This window comes from Pinus tabuliformis, chromosome 9, assembly GCF_031772625.1.
Source record: "Pinus tabuliformis cultivar Carrire ecotype Pingquan chromosome 9, CPIR1, whole genome shotgun sequence".
In the NCBI taxonomy this organism is placed as follows: domain Eukaryota; kingdom Viridiplantae; phylum Streptophyta; class Pinopsida; order Pinales; family Pinaceae; genus Pinus; species Pinus tabuliformis.
In genome coordinates, this window is record NC_142307.1 from 336,887,855 (window position 1) to 336,908,648 (window position 20,794).

Consider the following 20,794-nt stretch of genomic DNA (forward strand, 5'->3'; position numbering starts at 1 on the left):
GTAAGTATTGTTATTTATAGTTGTGTTTTGTGTTATTGTAACTGTCTCATTATATTTTTACAACTTAGTTTTTATTGATATACGATATTTTGTTTAACATAATTTTGTTGAAAGTGTTTCAATTATGTTGGGAGGCATTCATTTCATAGAGCATGATATTATGAATGTTATCAGTTGTTTCTACTCGGTGTCAGAAGAAGATATGGAAAACAAGCAAAAGGTAGCAATTCCTAATGCTACAAAACTGCATCCAAGGGATAAAAAAAAATGCCTCTAGTGGATAAATCTAGCAAAGGTAGAGAGGTTACTTTTGAAGATGAGGAAGTTGAAACTGACACTGAAGAATATGTTGTCATTACCGAGGATGACATTGGAACTGATGTTAAAAAGGACAAGAGTCGTAAAATACCAAAAGTAACAATGCCCAAGAATAAATCTATTCTGGTTAATGATGAGAATGTTATGAGGAAGAAAATCAAAGTTGAACATTCTCAAGTAGTCATTACCAACAGTGAATATCCTAGTGAAACTTCAAAAGAAAGTAGAGAAATCATTACACCAGGAGCTGATTTAGAGGATGGCATTATTAAAACAAAACAAAATTCCATTCGATAGAACTTGACAAAGACAAACTTAATTGAGGGTGGTCGTACATTTCAGCTTAATGTGAGACAAATCTATAAGGTAAGTGAAGGACAATGTAAATATCAAATAAGAAAGCCACACCACCTGCATGTTCACAACTTGAAGACATTGATGAGGTACAATCCATATGCTCATGTGGTTAATTATGTGCTTCTTGTTGATCCAATTCAAGTTCCCATCAAAGAAGCATTTGATAAGTCAAAATGTTTTGAATACAATTATTATGTGCTTGGGGGGAACCATTCTGTAGAAGCTCAAAGACAATTGATGCAGGAATATCCCCATAACCCACGTTTTGAAACAATGAAATGTATCGTTTATGCTGGTTTATCAGATACATAAGCAAAGTTAGTGGCATGGGATCATAATTCAGATAATGAATATAGGATGCATATGACTTTCATCAAAAGGGTTAGATTTATTCATAGTGAATTTGAAGAAAAATGTGGTGGGGATAAGATAAATGTTACTGTAGATTTCCGAAAGGAATGTTGTATGGAAATAGGCTATCAAATTGAGGAGAAAATCAATTCAAAAGGCGGCAGAGTAAACACTGGTTTATTTAGAGGTATTGATAACATTGTCCAGTTGGCATTTAGAATTGGAGAGATATGGGAATTTATTAATGAGATTTTTAGCATGTGTGAGAACGTTGGCATTAAAAACTAGAAGGCCAAAAGGTCTAAACCATTGATATGTAGCAACAATAAATCAGGGCCTGAAATGGAGCAACTTCCAGAAGATATGACTATCACACCTTGGAGAGCATTGCAAGGAGTGAAGGATGAAAATTTTTTCAAAGCAATATTATATTGTGTAGGTCAGGGGAATTATCGTTGGAGGAAATATCTGAGGAATTTCAAAAGTAAGTATGTTGAATTATTTTTACTTATTTTTAGATTATAATTTTCTTTTAAATATAACACATTGTTCTTGGTGGTATAGGAGCATGCACACAACTTTGCTTGGTTTAGCTGGGCAGTTTCCTTGAGAGACTTACATCTTCTTCGAGGAATAGTATGTAGATACAGGATCAGAAGGCGATGGTGAACACAGAGCTGGCACGTCCACACCCTGACATGGGGTAGGCCCTCCGTAGTACACCTGCGTCCAGGCCGCATACTAGGCCCATTTATGCTGCAGTTCGCCCATAATCAACCGACGACGACGCCCGTTCATTCGCCTCCTGCTTACCTCCCAAAATGGTGACCCGAGCTCACGTTTGTGGTTTAGTGTGGTTGGGTTTGGTCTACGCCTGTGTCGATTTCCTCAGTTTACGACAATAGCTGGCGTAACCCCCGGAGCAACAATGGAAGGTGACCTTATAGACTATTCGAATGACCCCCTTGAGGGCATCTCCATATTCAGCAAACAGACCAGCAACGAGGCATTCTTTCCATTCAGTAGAGATCTCACTGAGTTTATTGCTCCTCTTCCCTCGCTTTCGGGATAGCCCAGCACCATTATCGATCTTCTGGAGGTTCTTGTGACCTGGCTGACTTCTGCTATGACTCCCCTGATGTCGATCCCCCATCATTTCGGCCCCAAGACTAGTGGCCCTAAACTGGAGACTGGATCCTCTGGCCTATCCTCCCTCCACCCCTCTTCGGCTTCACACTTCCCATCCCTGTCCACGAATAGAGAAGATCTGCCCCTTTTTGCTCACTCCTCCCCACCCTTGGAGCCTGCTCAGCCATCCGGAAGCTATACTATTGTCCCTCCTCTCTCGAACACCTACCCCTCTAGTTCTACATCATTACCATCAAACCATAACCCTAACCCCACCCCTCCAAACCCTAATATCGAAGAAACCCTTAAGCAATCTGAGGAAGCAGAGCCTGCCTTAGGGAAGAAGCAAAGGTGTGTCAAGCCCAGGACATAGGAAGTCTTCGTTGATTGGGAAGAAGACTTCAAGTGACAAGACACCATGGATATGGAAGTGACGATTCTGGTCGATAGGGTCAGGGGGAGGAACTACACCGCAACAAGACTCAAACAGTGGGTTGTGTAGATTTGGGTTCATCACCTAGCAGATCTGCCTACTGTACAAACCTTTGTTCGTGGTTGGTTCGACCTATGTTTCGCACGAGTTGAACACACTAACTGGGTTCTATCCTCCTTTTGGCACATCGAACAAGCCTCGGTCATGCTAAGAAGATGGAGCCCGATGTTTGATTCAGACAGAGAACAACTTGGGGTGGGGCCAATATGGGTTAGGCTCCCTGGTCTACCTCTCCACTTCTGGACCGAGGATATTTTCAGAAGAATAGGTAATTCTCTGGGGACATTCCTTGATTATGACAGATCCTATCTCTATATGGGGGTCATGGCCTATGCAAGACTTTTGGTTCACCTGGACATCAGAGGGGGCTTACAAGAAAAAGTCACACTCCACTGGAGGAAATACAACCGGATCCAAATACTGGACTATGAGGGGGTCCCCTTTCACTGCAGACGCTGCCATAAGGTTGGACACCTCTACAAGGACTACCCCCTCCTTGCGAAATCAAAAATGGGAAGCAAAGGGAGGACCTCATTAGCGAGGGGAGCACAGGCGCAGGAGGAATAATCGGATGGGACCGACATGATGGACACTGGTGCAAAAGGATCCAGGCCTACCTTGTCAACTCCGAAGAAGCGTAGGAATTCACCCCTTCAGCCACCTTCACCTCCACTGACCAGGTCTAAGGCGGCCACTGGAGTCGCGCTATCTTCGAGTATGTCCAATCCTAACCCTCACTTCGCATCCATTATTTTATCATCTGCACATAAAGATATCTCTAAGCAACCTAGGCCTAATTTGGACAATCCTCAACTCCATTTAAACCACCCGGAAAGCCCCCACATTCCCCATTCTCTTATTCCCTCTCCATCTGTGCCCTCGACCATACTGGAACCATCGAAGGCATCATCTCCTGGATTTGACCCCGCTCCCCATGTATATCATCTCTGATCACATTCTCATGCACCAATGTCGGGCGCTATTGGCATTGGTCTCACACCCATATCCTCCGTTCTGAAGCTCCCCCAAGGCAGACCTTCCTCCCTGTCAAAAGCTAAACAGAAGGCAGGAATGGAGGTGGCCTTCGGGAAACAACTTTCGCTTGACAGGGTCCTTAGAGCACAGAGCCCTCCACAGTAGTCTTCCCCATGAAGGTTCTCTCCTTTAACTGCAGAGGGATTGCTAGTCTTGAGAAAAAACTAGCACTGAGGAGGCTTCTCCAGAAGGAGCCGAGTGATATAGTCTTTCTACAGGAAACCTTAGGGGTAGCTGCTATCATTTCTCCTCTATTGGATTCTATGCTCCCTGGATGGAATTTCCAAGCCATTGATGTAAATGGATGTTCGGTGGGCATTTCCCTGGGATACAACCCACTCTCAATTAACCTATTGAGATCCTAGGGGGGTATAGGGTTTATAGGGGCGGACTTAGATTCGACTGAGCTGGGAACGGAGATTAGAATGATAAATATATACGGGTCATGCCATCATAGAGAGAACTTCTGGGAAATAATCTTGGCAACCAATATTTTACAGTTTGATAATATTATTCTAAGCGGAGACCTGAATTTCTCCCTAGGCTACTCGGAATCTTGGGGTCACCATGCACAAGCCAACCCCTTGCGAAATTCTCTTTGAACAACTTCTCGACTGTCACAAGCTCATAGATATCCCATCTGCCAAACTTGTCCCTACTTGGACGAATAAAAGAAGCAGGGAGGTTAGCCTTGCTAGGATACTGGATCAATTCCTCATCAAGGAATAATTTCTGGAGTAGGGCTACACTTATCGCCAATGGGTGGGATCCGGCGGACTCTCAGACCATCTGCCAATTCACCTTGAAATCCGTGGCAACATTAACAAACCCAGAGATCCTTTCAAATTCAACTCTACATGGTTGAAGGACATCTCCTACATACGCCTTGTCACAGACTATTGGAAGTCTCACCCACCGACAAGAGGAGGGAACATCTCTGAAGGATTCATGGCCAATTTACAGGAATTGAAGAAGCTATCCAAGAGTTGGGCACACAATAAGAAGTGTGTCGAAGAGCAATGGTTAAATGAGATTGAAGGAGATAACCAACCTGGAGGATAACAGTGGAGGCACTTTCCCTTCTATTGAGCTTAGAGAGAAACTCACTGAACTAACAGTCATAAGAGGAAACATTCTTAAGGATAAGGAGGAAACCTGGAGACTGAGGAGTAGAGCGATATGGCTGAGGGAAGGGGATGATAATTCCAAATTTTTCCACAAATTCGCTAATGGAAGAAGGGTCATTAATACCATTTGGAAACCGACAAATGAATAAGGAGCAAAGGTTGACACCTTTCCTCACCTGGCCTCCCTGGCTACCTCTCATTCAAGAAGGTTTATTAGGTCCCCCATAACGCTACCTTAGCAGAAGTCATTAGAGTAGCACAGTTGTTCCCTTGGTTCATTGAAAATGAGGAAGCCGACTAGCTTAGCAGAGAGGTCACTCTAGGGGAGCTTAAGGCCACATTGAAGTGGTTTAAGAAGGACAAGAGCCCCAGTCCTGATGGATGGCCTGTAGAATTCTACCTGGCCTTTTTTGACATACTCGGAAATGACCTGCTCAAGGTCATTGAGGAATGCAGGAAGACTAGGCATATGCATGGGGCTATTAACTCCACTTTCATTGCCCTCATCCCCAAATAAGATAACCCATCATCCTTCAATGATTTTTGACCCATCTCCCTATACAATTGCCTATACAAAATCATATCCAAAATTATTAAAAATCGCCTCCGTCCCATCCTATCCAACCACATATCACCAGAGCAATTTGCCTTCCTTTAGGATCGATAGATTCATGAAGCCATAGGCACTGCCCATAAAGTTCTGCACACCATCCAAACCAAGAAGATAAAAGGAATGATCCTCAAAGCTGATCTCTTGAAAGCCTTCGACAGGGTAAGCTGGCTTTACCTAAGAATGCTTCTTACTCACTTAGGATTTCTAGTGGGAGTAATTAAATGGATCATGTGTTGCATCACCAATATATCCTTCAGTGTATTGATCAATGGGGCTGCATCACCTTTCTTCGCCTTTGAGCGTGGCCTCAGACAGGGGTGTCCATTGTCTCCTCTACTCTTTCTTCTAGTCATGGAAGGGCTAAGCAGACTGATCAAGGACATGCACCATAGAGGTAGACTCTCAGGAATCAGAATTGCGGAGGGTTGTACTATAACACACCTCCTTTTTGTGGATGATGTACTAATGTTTCTGAATGGAGGAATTGGCGACCTCACTACAATACAAAACACCACCAATCTATTCAAAATCGCTACCAGCATGACCATTAACAACTCTAAGTCCATTATAACAATATTAGAATGCCCCCCCACGAGATACATTTTGAAATTCAAAGGTTCCCTTTCACTCTAAACTAGATAGATGGAGGCCTCCGGTACCTGGGTTATAGACTGAAACCTCTTGGATATAAAATTGCAGATTGGATATGGTTGATCTCCAAGCTTGAGAAAAGACTCAACATATGGTACCATAAATATATCTCCAGAGCTAGAAGATTGGTGCTTATTAAAGTAGTATTGGAGGCCACCCCGGTATACTGGATGCCCCTCGCATGGATCTATAGAGGCATCCTAAACCATATACAAAACCTATGTTGTCGATTCTTGTGGAAAGGTAAACAAACAAGAAGGATTTATGCATGGGCAAGTTGGGATCTTCTGTCCATACCAAAGAAATGGGGGGGGTGGGGTATTAAAAATTGAAGATTTTTTCCTCAGCACTGGAGACCAAGCTAGGGTGGCAATTAATTACCTCCAATAGTCTCTGGACCAAAATCTCAATCGCTAAATATATTGCTCCATTAATACCGTTGGATTGGATGAGACTCACAAGTGGGAACAAGTCTGGGATTTCTAATATATGGAAAGCGGTTATGAGCTTGATGCCTCTTATTCGGGATGGCCTAACTTGGAAAATCTTTGGAGGGACATCCGTTCGAATTGGTCATGACCCTTGGATTGGATGTGGAAATACACATCAGCTCCCTCCGGGCTTACTCCAAAACCTCAATGAGAAAGGTATCACCCACATAGTGCACATTGCGGATCAGGAGAGATCGACCTTTCTCCACCAAGCTTGGAAGACATCCCACAACTTATTCCTACCTGTTCAATGGCACCAAGCTTGGAATACCTACACTGCAGCTCTCAAGGAATCCCACATTCAACTAAGAGAAGGGGAGGACGAGATCACTTGGGCCCTCGCCAAAAGTGGTCGGTACTCACCAAAAGAAGGATACCTACAACTGGCCAATAGACACAAGCCACATCACATCGAAACATGGTGGAAGGAGATGTGGAAGCTTAAAGCTCCTCCCCAAACCAGACTACTTATGTGGTCTATACTGAAAAATAAGGTGTCAACGGGTAACAATTTGTCAAGAAGAGGGTTATACGGGCCTTACTAGTGATGCCTATGTAAGAACAACACGGAATCATTGGATCACCTCTTCCTCACCTACCCTATTACAATTGAACTTTGGAACTCCATTCTCTCACACACTCTCACACCTATCAGGTGGAGGGGTCAAACTACCAAGGAAGCATGGGAAAATTGGTGGTCGTCTGTTACACCGCCCAAAGCTAGGAACCTCCCCCTTCTCATTAGTTGGGAAATCTAGATAGCAAGGAATCACTCTGTTTTCTGAGACACTGCCCCTCATTGGCCATCCATCACAGCTAGAATTATAGCTGATTACAGTTCACTCCCAGAAGACTTGGTTGCCTCTCCACCCAGGAACATCATTCCCAAGACCATCGATCACTCACACCCCTGGGCTTACTTTGATGGATCTGCCCAAGAAACAGGATGTGGAGGGGGAGTTGTTCTATACATTTCAGATACACATCATTATCATATTCAAATGGGACTTGGAAATGGTACAAACAATTTTGCTGAACTCACCACGGCCAAATACCTCATCCAATTTGCAATTGAAAAAGACTGTCATAATCTACAAGTATTTGGTGACTCAAAAATTGTATGTGACTGGATCAACAAAACTACAATATGTCATGCATTCACATTACGACATATATTGGATGAAGTACATAGATATATCACATATTTTGACAATTTTGTTTGTCGCCACATATACAGGGAACAGAACACCATCGCTGACAAACTTTGCAAAGTGGAAGCAATCAAGCCATGCAACGTCTGGATGATCCAGGAGAAGCGGGGAGGTGAACAGTACCAGTACTACCACCACCCATACATCGACCATGTAGTTCAGGCTCAACAGGAGCCTGAAATCATATGATTTTTGGACTGTTGTTATTTCTATATATATTTATGATGCTTCATATACACTTTTCAGTACATGTTCACAGGAATACTCTCTGCGTAGGGTAAATTTTGAAGTGTTTTATTCAATACTATTAAAAGGACAAATAGGAGAATATGAGTCATACTGAGCTCGGAGGATGAGTTCCACGGGTGTCCGTAAGGGTTTTTGTTAACCCATTTTACTGCAACCTATAACCATTATTTCCCGCGTACCCGTAGCCGTCTGTTAGCTGTTACCTTTCCCGTTTCTGGTCCATCTGTCGTTGTCAGGATGTCTTCTACTGCTATATTGGGAGATTCAATGGAAACGGAGGAGGTGGATTATTCTGAAGACCCGCATCCTGAACGTGTTATTTTTGGGTGCCCTAATTTCTCATCTGCTGAAGCTGGCCCTAGCCTCCCATCGGAACCATTTCCACCTAATTCCTCTCTAGTGGTTGCCTTTCCAGATCACCGCTCAGCTCCTCCTTTCGACGGAAATCCCCCTCGGGGTTCCCCTGCTCTGGACCTTCCCCCTCTATCCCCTGGGACCCTCCACTTTCTGTTGACTATCATGCCTCCGTCGCCCTATTTTGATCCGCATCTGCCCATTTCATCCTTCTTTGTCGCGACGTCTGTTGGTCCTCATCCTTCGGTAGCCACAAACCCATTTATTCCCCTCCACTTGCCATTGGGCTGTTTTGAGACTCCAACAGTTATGGTTAGGTCTGATAAATCCATCCCTCTGGACGGCTCCCCGGACCCTTTAGCGGACCACCCATCTGCACCACGTACAGGGAAGAAAAGAACAAAGTGTGTGAAAGCGACCTCAAAGGATATCTCGATCCGTTTCGGCGAGACCTCTGCTATCGGGGAAGCAGCTATCATGGCTAGTACCATTCTCGTTGGACATGTTCGTGGAAGGGCGTATTCGGCCACTCAGCTCACCCAATGGGTAAAGGAAATCTGGGGGGGCATTCTCAAAGAATTACCTGAGGTACAAGTTTTACCTAGAGGATGGTTTGCCCTCCATTTTGCAAAAGAGAATTACACAGACTTGGTGCTCGCCAGATACTGGCACATTGAGATGGCGCCAGTTCTATTAAAGAGATGGAGTCCTCTCTTTGATCCGGAGAGAGAACAAATTGGGGCTAGTCCTTTGTGGGTTCGCATGCCAGGGCTCCCTCTTCAATACTGGTGTGAGGAGGTCTTCATCCGTATAGGGAATGCTCTGGGGTCATATCTTTACCATGATCGAACCTTCGTAGAATCAAGGAACAGAACCCTTGTGCGCATCCTGGTATACTTGGATACCCGTGAGGGTTTGGAGGAGAAGATTACCCTGCATTGGGGGAAATATTCTAGGGTACAGATATTGGACTACGAAGGGGTTCCATTTCAATGTCGCCGCTGTCACAAGGTGGGGCACATATTCAAGGACTGCCCCCTTAACAAGAAACCTGAAGATGCCCCTTTATCATCCAATGCACCTTCCAGGACTGTCTCGCCGGCCATCCTGCGTTCACCTGCGCCGGGACTTTCTGTCAACAATCCTCAAAAGGCAGCAGACGACGCTCGCAGAACTCTCTCACTGCCGATCACCAAACCTCGGGCAGCTGCTGAAGCCGCCATTGCTATGGGTACATCTCTCTCTCCTCCTTTATCTTGTATTTCTCCTTGCTCCTCCATGCATATACCATCCATATCTGTTGCATATTGCACTTTTCCCACCTCTCCTGTCTTTGCACCATCGCCTCCCTCTTTACATACACTATCCTCACCCTCCTCATCCCCATCTTCATCTCGGGGGTCAAAACCTCATCATTATAATCTTCGCCCTCGTATTCTCACTCATGTATCCCCATTGAATATTGCTGGTTTGGGTCTTGCCATTTCCGGGTCAACCCCCATGACTTCTCGGGGGAGAAAATCAAACTTGTCTAAAGCTATCAGGCGTGCTGGAGCAGAAGTAGCCTCTGGTCGCCAATCCACTCTTGACGAGGTTCTTAGAGTAGCGAACACCCCTGGTAGCCTCCCTCCATGAAGTGTCTATCCTTTAATTGCAGGGGCATGGCTAGTGCCTCTAAGAAGCTAGCCCTGCGTAGACTCTTTGAGACTATACCTGTCGACATCATACTCCTCCAAGAAACCCTTAGCCCGACTGATCCCATCTCTGATTATTTAACCTCTATATCTTTTGGGTGGAATTTTTTGGCCATGGATTCTACTGGGAGATCTGGGGGCCTTGCGATTGGCTACAATCCTTCAACCATCAAAGCACAAGCTTCCTAGGGAGGACAGGGGTTTATGGGAATAGATCTCTTCTCGGCAGACCTAGGGACCAGCCTTAGGGTTATCAACATCTATGGTCCCTGTCAACAAAGGCTCTCCATCTTCTCTGCTGACGATATCATTATTGGGGGTGACCTTAACTTCTCCTTGGGATATGGTGAATCTTGGAGATCCATGGCACAAGTGGACTCGATCACAGGCTATATGACTGATCTTCTGGAGAGATATAACTTGATTGATGTCCCTATGAACAAACCACTCCCCACATGCAGGAATAGAAGAGTTGGTGAGGCTGCCCTTGCCCGCAGACTGGACAAATTCATCATGAAAGTGTCCCTTATACAGCAGCTGCATTTTTACAAACAATGGGTTGGAGCTGGAGGCATTTCGAATCACTCCCAAATATACCTGGAGATCTTGGGACCTCACAAAAATCCAAAAGCCCCATTCAAGTTCAATCACATCTGGCTTCAGGACCCATCATATATTAGTATGGTTAAGGAATTTTGGGCTGCAAATCCGATTGATCGATCAAAATCATTGGCAAAAGGTTTTTGCTCCAATCTATCCCAGCTCAAGCACCTCTCTATCAAATGGGCCAGAGAAAAGCACCAGAGGGAGAATTCAGCTCTCTTTCACATAGAATCAGAACTCTGCTCCTTATTGGATGAGCGAGGCTTGGGGTTTATCACTGCGGAAGATAAATCTCACCTGGTGGAGCTAGAAAACCAGAAGTCAAAGATACTAAAAGACAGAGAGGAATCCATTCGTCTTCGAAGCAAATCCATATGGTTAAAAGCAGGAGATGGCAACACTCGGTTCTTCCATAACTATGCAAAAGGCAGAAAGGTTACAAACATCATATGGAACATTCCATTGCCAGAGGGAGGAGTGGTTGATACCTTTAACAAGCTCTCCCACCTGGGATCTACTCACTTCAGGAACCTCTACAAACAACCTCCTGGCTCGACTATTGCTGACATTATCAATATTGCTGGACACTTCCCCAGGTTTGTAAATGAGGATGAGGCCGCGGCATTATCTGACCCCGTGACACCTGGGGAGCTTGAGGGCACTTTAAAATGGTTCAAAAAGGAAAAAAGCCCGGGCCCGGACGGTTGGACCATAGAATTTTACCTTGCTTTCTATGAGCTTCTTAGCCATGATCTGCTGAGGGTAGTGGAGGAATGCCGAGTATCTGGGTCATTATATAATGCCATCAACTCAAATTTTATCGCCCTTATTCCTAAAACAGACCCCCCATCCTCCTTCAATGATTACAGGCCCATTTCTCTGTGCAACTGTCTCTATAAGATCATCTCCAAGATCATTGAAAATCACCTCCGTCCTATCCTGTCCCGTCACATTGCCCCTCAACAATTTGCTTTCCTAGAACATCGTCAGATTCATGAAGCTATTAGCTCGGCCCAGGAAGCCATACATACCATCTGGACCAGAAACCTTAAGGCCATCACCCTAAAGATTGATTTGGCTAAGGCATTTGATCGTGTTAGCTGGCTCTACATCAAGATGCTCCTTATCCATCTGGGCTTTCCCCATAATTTCATCACCTGGATCATGGCCTGTATCACCACTCCTACTTTCAGTGTACTGATCAATGGGTCTGCATCTCAATTTTCCACTCTGAAAGAGGTCTCAGACAGGGTTGTCCCTTGTCTCCTCTTCTTTTTTTGATTGTCATGGATAGTCTTAGTCGATTGATTACTTCAGCCAAGAGAGATGGGGATCTTTGTGGGCTCAAGATATTTGATGACTGTTTTCTCACCCATCTTCTGTTCGTGGATGATGTCATTATTTTTCTTGATGGAAGTATCAGGGATTCCCACTCTTTTTCAAAAATCCTCTCCCTTTTCTCATCTGCCACTGGGATGCTAGCAAACCACACAAAATCGACCATCACTTTCACTCAAACTTCCATCCATGAGTCTCAATATGCTCACCAATTGTTTCCATACTGCATCAACCCCCTAGATCGCGGCCTTAAATATCTAGGCTTCTAGATCAAGCCTGTCAGCCAGAAGATAGCTGACTAGACTTGGCTCGTCTCAAAACTAGAAAAACGGCTTAACATATGGAGTCACCGATATTTATCCAGAGCCGGTAGACTTGTATTGGTTAAATCTGTACTGGAGGCTACGCCGGTCTATTGGATGGCTCTTGCTTGGATTCCGAGAAGCATCTTGGCCAGGTTACACCAAATCTGTAACAGATATCTATGGAATGGGAACCAAGACAAACAGATTTTTGCATGGGTGGGATGGAATAAGATAGCACTGCCCAAAAAATGGGGAGGCTGGGGACTTAAAGACCTGCCTCTATTTGCACAGGCTCTAGCTGCTAAAATGGGGTGGACATGACTTACAGGACATAATCTTTAGACCAGCATCACATATCACAAATACATTTGGCCTCTGAACATCATGGAATGGATCCGGCTTCCAAATTGGCCCAAAACCGACATTTCATCTGTATGGAAAGCACTTCTAAATTCACTGCCTCTCATTAGGGAAAACTTGGTTTGGAAAATAAACGATGGATCTTTGGCCCGCATTGGAATAGATCCATGGAATGGGAGTGGTGGCAGACATCTGTTATCCAGGAACCTCATACAACATCTAAACTCTCATGAGATTAAGGTCCTAGCTAACATTGCGGATCCTCTCAATACTACCATTTTTGCACAGTGATAGAAATCCGCACATCAGATTAATCTACCACACTGCTGGCACCAAGAATGGAATGATTATATAAATGCTCTTTCTGAATCGCACATTAGGATCAAACAGGGACTGGATGAACTCATATGGCATCAATCTGATAATGGTATATACACTCCAAAGGCGGGCTACTTAGCGTTGATCTCACATAAGGTACCGGATTTGATTACTTTTTGGTGGCAGGCAATATGGAAACTTACTACGCCTCCATGGATCAAACTCTTTTTTTGGTGCATATTAAAAGGTAAAGTCCCCACAGGTGAAAACCTCATGCACCGAGCTATCTACGGGCCTACCTGGTGCACACTATGTAAAAGTGCAGCAGAATCGATTTCACACCTTTTCTTGAACTGTACAGCCTTGATGAACTTGTGGCAAAACATCTCCACATCTATACACTTCACGGGCTCATGGGAAGGTGATGACTTAAACAGAGTTTGGGAAATGTGGTATCACCGGCATAAAGGATCTAAACTACAGAGCCTCCCTTTAATCATCAGTTGGTACCTCTGGTTGGCACGGAACCGAAACATCTTTGATAACAAACCTGTGAGCTGGCCACATCTTTCAGCACTTATTATATCAGCTTATAACGAGATGCTTGAGCCTCCCCAACCTCGCACCTGAAGGCCCCACGACCCTCCGCATATCGATAAAAATACCCCTTGGGCATTTTTTGATGGTGCAGCCCAACAGCAGGGATGCAGGGGTGGTTTCATCTTATACATCATCGATCAACATTTCTATAAAGTCCGAATGGGTTTGGGGATTGGCTCAAACAATTTCGCTGAACTCATCACTCTTCGTCATCTCATGCATTTCTCATTGGGACATAACTGCATGAACATTCATATTTTTGGAGATTCGAAGATCATTATAGATTGGTTCAATAATATTACTGTTTTCCACACACATACACTCAGTAATATATTGGATGAAATAAATATATTGAAGGCTCATTTTAATGACATCACTTGCAATCATATCTACAGGGAACACAACAGCAGTGTCGACGAACTATCCAAGGCGGCCACGTCACTTCCCCAAGGAGAGTGGTTGATCCAGGAGCAGCGTGGGTCAAATGCATTCCAATACTACCATCGACCTTACATAGACCCACATTACCATAGGGCGGATAGCCCTTGAACTGAATATCTGATATATTTTTGATATTTTTGAACAGTTTTATGTATATAGTGGACAGAAAATAATTTCTACAGGGCCCTGCGTGACAAATATGTACATAAAATAGAAGGACTAAAACGAACATCATGCGTGATGTTTCTGGTATTTATTTTGATATTTTTGATCTTATACTGAGCCCTCAGAAGGCTGACAGACACAATAGCATATGCATCATGCATCTACAATATGTTATTTTTCAAGATAATGAAAGATTATGATTTTTCCAGTGGAAAAAAAAATACTATTAAAAGTCTGTCTCTCTACGTGAAGAACACATTTTTGGCTCTAAAATTTTGGGCTAGCAGACAGCCACTATATATGCATATGCTTATTGCATCTACAACATGTATTTTTTCTAATTTAATGAAAATTACGATTTTTCCAGGGGGGGAAAAGCACATTGTTCTTGGTAGTATTTGTTATAAATATCATTATATTAACTTTTTAAATTTATCTATACAGTCACAAAGTTTACATGAAAATAAAAGAACAAATGGTTAAATTGTTGAATGAAGATAGTTGGGATGATGTTGTATGCAACTATCTAGATTCAAGTTCTACATAAACACTAAAAAAAATTATCTTGCATTTAAAAAGGTATGTTGATTTATACATTCATTTTTATTCATCTGTATATTATTTTTATTTTATATATAATACATATATTTGTTTATTTTATTAAAGATGAGGAAGGATGCAAATGGAGCACCAGATAGTTTCAGAACCTTTATTGAAAAAATTAAGATCGAAATACTGAAGAAGCAACATCTTAGGAATGTTGAACTTGATCCAACTCTTACTCATTTCATTTGGAATGGGCTTGACACTATTCAATATCAAGTAATACAAGGCGACTGTGAAGACATTGCTAAACTCATACCTAAAAGGGATTATGCCCTAGTTATTGTAGATATTCCCCATGGTTTCAATATCCCAAACATTGACTATGATAGTGACCCTTATACTTATCAAGCTCTTAGTAAAGTGGTTGTGGGATTTATAGAAATCACATCATCACAATTATGGAGATTTGTGACATTTCATTTAGACACACAATTGGCAATGTTATTGTCAAGCTTCAAGGGTAAAAACAAACTCAAGGATGCAACTTACATGGTAAGACGTTGAAAATGTATATTTTATTAATGTTAAAAAATTCATTTATGTACAAGTTAATTGAAATTTTACTATTTCATGTTACACGCAAAAGTCAAATCTTCTTAACCGTGAAGATCAACCATTTATAAATGATTGTGAATTCATCCATATTGATAGTTGGGCAAAAGATGATAGCTATATGTCTATGATTTTTAATCGGGTAGATGGAAAGAGTCATAGCTAAGTATTGGCTTATGATGTTGTTGTGAGAAAACTAACATATGAAGACAAAGAAGCAAAAGGAGAGATACATAACATTTATCAAAAACTGCAGTTATTGATTAACTATCTTATAGACATATGTTCAAATGAAGGAGATTGGGTTCTAGATTTATTTTCTGGCTCAAGTAAGTTTTATTATATGGAATTGAATTTCAATATCTTCTTTCTTAATTTATATGTCATTATATTAATTTACTTCATTATTTCTTTTGTGCTTGATAATTAGGTACAACACTAACATGTTGCCTTCAAAAAGGAAGAAATTGCATTGCCATTGAAAAAGATCCAGTACAGTGCAATTTTATTCAGCAAAAAATTAATTCTCTTCAATTTCTTCCAGATTCAATGCAAGAAATTGGGTCGAAGAAAGGGGATTTTAGTGAATCACATGTGGTAAAAAAGAAAAAGGAACCTCAACCACCATTACATGGAATGATTGGAAAGGCATACATTTGGAGATTCGCAGACATCAAAGATCCATTAGAAGAGGACAATGAGAAAAATGATGCAAAAAATATTGTGGAAAAAGACAATGATCAAACTCTAGAGGATAAAGAGTTTGGATTACGTGATTGTTGATTAAATTTGAGTTATGCTTGGAAATCAAGCTCATTTTTTGTAACTATTAATTAGTTATACTTGTAATGTTTTGAATTTGACATTTTATGAGAAGAATAAGCATTCAATTAATGTTTTTATGTGTCCAATATTTGTATTATGTGATTTTCGCATTAATTTTTATGTTAGTCATTATTTTTGAAAATAACAATGATTATTATTATTTTTTATCCTTAAAATTTTATGCATCAAATATGTATGACATTTATAATTCTAAAAATATTGAATGTGGCGTATTATGTGTTTATGAAACTTATTTTATCCTTAAAATTTTATACATCAAATATTTATGACATTTATAATTCTAAGAGCTAAAATATTATTATTACTAGCACATATATCAATTATCAATAATATTAAGAATTAATGTTACTAATATTATTATCAATAATATTAATACAAATATAAGAACCATAATAATAATAATAATAATAATAATCATAATCGTTTAATAAATAATAATGGAGTAATTATTAAATAAACATTTAATAAAAATCAAACAACAATTTAAATGTGGTTGATAGGATATTCAACTTTAAACGCTCCACCATAACACAATTATTAAACACTAGCCTCTTCCAAAACATACCGAGACCAATGACAAAAGTTGCACAAATTCAAATCAACAAGATAATGATCACAACCATTCACACTTTCCAACCAATCCCTTCTTGCATTGTCTTGCATTTTTACATAACATTGAAAAGAAAAAGGCGTGAAATTTGCAAACCATCTATTGATTTCACTCTTGATATAGTTGTAAATGTCAAACCCTACCTCTCTCTGTCTCCAATATCTATAATGGCTCATTGCAAGGGAATAATATTAAACCCAAGGGATAAATATTATAAACCCAAGGTATAAAAACCCTAAGATAAATATTATAAACCCTAAAATAAACATGCTTGACCATGATTTACCATCATTGATTTTCATACTAAGATGATGTTTGTCACAATGTGACATTGGACCATGGTTTATTTTCATATTGAGACAATCTTTGGCACATTGTGACATTGGACCATCGTTTACCATGTATGACCATGATTGTAAACCCAAGGGATTTATATTAAATCCTAAGATTTATATTATAAACCATATGAATAATATTATACCCTAGGAATGTGAAACAAATAAACCCAATGGATTGATATTATAAACCAAAGGGAATAATAAACCCAAGAGATAAATTCTAAAACCCAAATGTATTATAAACCCAAGGGAATAATATTAAACCCAAGAGATTAATTGTTATGAAACCAGCTCAAGAAAAGATAGAAAAGATAGATCAACGCCTTAGAATTCAGCCTCTTCGAGGGGGCAACCTCCTTTACATTACATAAATGAACAATTTTTGGATGATTCAAATGACAAAACCTCCTTTCTATATATAGGAGTCTATGGAGTCACAATATAATCCAGCCGACCTAACAATAATAATATAAAGCCACAAAAATAACAATAGAGGGATTCTATGGGCACATTAATAACAATATGGGGGCAATGGGGGCACAACAATATAAATAAGGGGTATAACTACAATAGTAATGGGGTAATCACTAGTATTATAGGGACCCAACATGCCCCTCTCCTTCAAAAAAGTGTTGTCCTCAACGCTTGAGTAGTTCTGGATACTTCTGCATAAAATTCTCATCCTCCCATGTGGAATCTTCAGCGGATAAGTTCTTCCACTTGATAAGGTACTCTGAAATTGATCGATTTCGTAGCTGTCGAGTTCTTGTTTCTATAACTGCTTCCGGTTCCAATATAATTTTTCCTTCCTCGTCAAGTTCTGGCAATATTGTTTGAACTGGGAGCTTGTCGCCTATAACCTTCTTTAAACATGAAACATGGAAAACTGGGTGCAATCGAGAAGCTGCAGGAAGCTCCAATTTGTATGCCATAGTACCAATCTTTTGCAACACCTTGTACGGACCATAATACTTTGGTGATAATTTATTATCCTTCTTAGCTTGTTTGAGGGACATTTGCTTATATGGTTGTAGCCGTAGGAATACCCAATCACCTACATCAAAACTTCTTTCACTGCGATGTTGATCTGCCTGTTGTTTCATTCTATTCTGTGCCAACACGAGGTTATCCTTTAAGAGTTGGAGGACTTGTTGTTGATGTTCGATGTGATGTTCCACTGCCTGAACCTTAGAATTTTCTCTTAAATATGATGTGATGGATGGTGGTTGATACCCATAAAGTGCCATAAATGGGGTCATTTTTGTTGCTGTATGAAAGGAAGTGTTATACCACCATTCAGCCAGAGGCAACCATTTGACCCATTGTGTCTGTTTATCAGATACAAAGCAACGAAGATATCCTTCCAAACATTTGTTTACTATCTCAGTTTTCCCATCAGATTGAGGATGATAAGATGAGCTATGAGCTAACTGAGTACCAAGACAAGAAAATAATTCTGTCCAAAAATTTCCAGTGAAAATGGGATCTCTGTCACTTACAATAATCTTTGGGTTTCCATGTAGCTTTTGAATTGTTTCCATAAATGCAGTAGAAACTGTACTGGCTTTAAATGGATGTGATAATGCACAAAAGTGTGCATACTTGGTAAGTCTGTCAACTACCACCATGATGACACTCTTTCCCTCAGACTTGGGTAAACCTGTGATAAAATCCATTGAAACCTCCTCCCAACGTTGGCTTGGAATGGATAAAGGTTGTAATAGACCCGGTGTCTTAATTGTTTCAACTTTATTTTGTTGGCAAACCAAACATTCTGCCACAAACTTTTGAATATCTGATTTAAGGCCATCCCAAAAAAATTCCTTCTTAACCCTGTGGTAAGTTTTTAAAAATCCTGAGTGCCCTCCTAAGGGAGAAGTGTGCAATTCCATAAGAATCTTTTGTTTTAGCTGGGAATTCTTACAGAGGTATAAGCGATCTTTGTACCATAACGAATCATTTTTCCAGCTAAATGTATCAGACGTACTGGAATCTTGTTGTAGCTTTCGAATAAGTGCCCACACTTCTTCGTCATTCTTCCATTCCTCCCTTGCTTCATTTATCCAATCTGGTTGGATAATAGAAATGGCGCACAACAATGCTTCCACATCCTCATCCTTTCTTGAGAGTGCATCTGCCACCACATTTTGCTTCCCTTTTTTGTAGATGATTTCAAAGTCATAACCCAACATCTTTGTGACCCACTTTTGTTGCTCTTCAGAGGATAATCTTTGTTCTAAAAAGTATTTAAGGCTATCATGATCCGTTTTTACCTTGAAGTGTCTTCCCATTAGGTAGGGTCGCCATTTCTTAAGTGCATGGAGTATTGCCAACATTTCCTTCTCATAAATAGCTTTGCTTAAAAACTTTCCCTTGATTGGACGACTTTCAAAAGCAATGGGTCTTTCATCTTGCATTAGAACAGCACCAATTCCATTTCCTGAAGCATCACATTCCACAATAAAGGTTTTTGTGAAGTCCGGTGTAGCTAAGACCGGTGCTTGGCACATTGCCTCTTTAAGATGTTCAAAGGCCTTTGTTGCTTCGGAGTCCATGAAAATGCATCTTTCTTCAATAATGTTGTTAGAGGTGCTGCTATTCTCCCATAATTCTTAACAAACTTGCGATAATACCCTGTCAACCCAAGAAATCCTCGCAGATGCTTTATGGATGTGGGGATTTTCCATTCCTTAATGGCTTTAATTTTGCTAGGGTCTACCTTAACTCCTTCATGAGATACAATATGACCCAAATATTCCACCTCCTGGACTCCAAAGAAACATTTGGATCTTTTTGCATATAATTGTTTCTCCTCCAATAGTTGTAGCACCCTGTCAACATGTTCAACATGATCCTTCCAAGACTTGCTGTAGATTAGTATATCATCAAAAAATACTAACACAAATTTTCTAAGGAATGGTTTGAAAATTGAATTCATCAAACCTTGAAATGTTGAAGGTGCATTGGTAAGGCCAAAAGGCATGACCAAAAATTCATAATGACCCTCATGAGTTCTAAATGTCGTTTTCGGAATGTCTTCAATCTTCATTCTGATTTGATGATATCCTGAACGAAGATCCAACTTGGTGAAGTAAATTGATCCATGCAATTCATCCAGTAATTCATCAATGACAGGAATGGGGAACTTATCTTTAATAGTGAGCTTGTTGAGCTCCCTATAATCCGGACACATGCGCCATGATCCATCCTTCTTGTGCACCAATACTACTGGAGCAGAGAAAGAACTTTGACTCGGTTGAATTATACCAGCCTCTAGCATTTCTGCAACCATACGTTCAATTTCACTTTTTTGGACATAGGGATATCTGTACGGCCTGATGTTTGGAGGAACACTTCCTGGAATCAGATGAATAGCATGATCATGATCACGCATAGGTGGGAGACCTTTGGGAGTCTCAAATACCTTGGAATGATTGTCCAGGACTTTTTGGAGATCTGGAGAAATAGATGATTCTAATGTGGAAACATCTAGCGAACATAATTGTGCAATTACACCCTTTGCTCCTTTTTTAGAAGCTTTGTCATACCATTAGAGCTGATTATCTTTCCTGGTTTCCCTGCAATACCCCTTAATTCAACTTCCTTTCCTTCCACAGAAAATTTGATGAAAAGTTCTTGA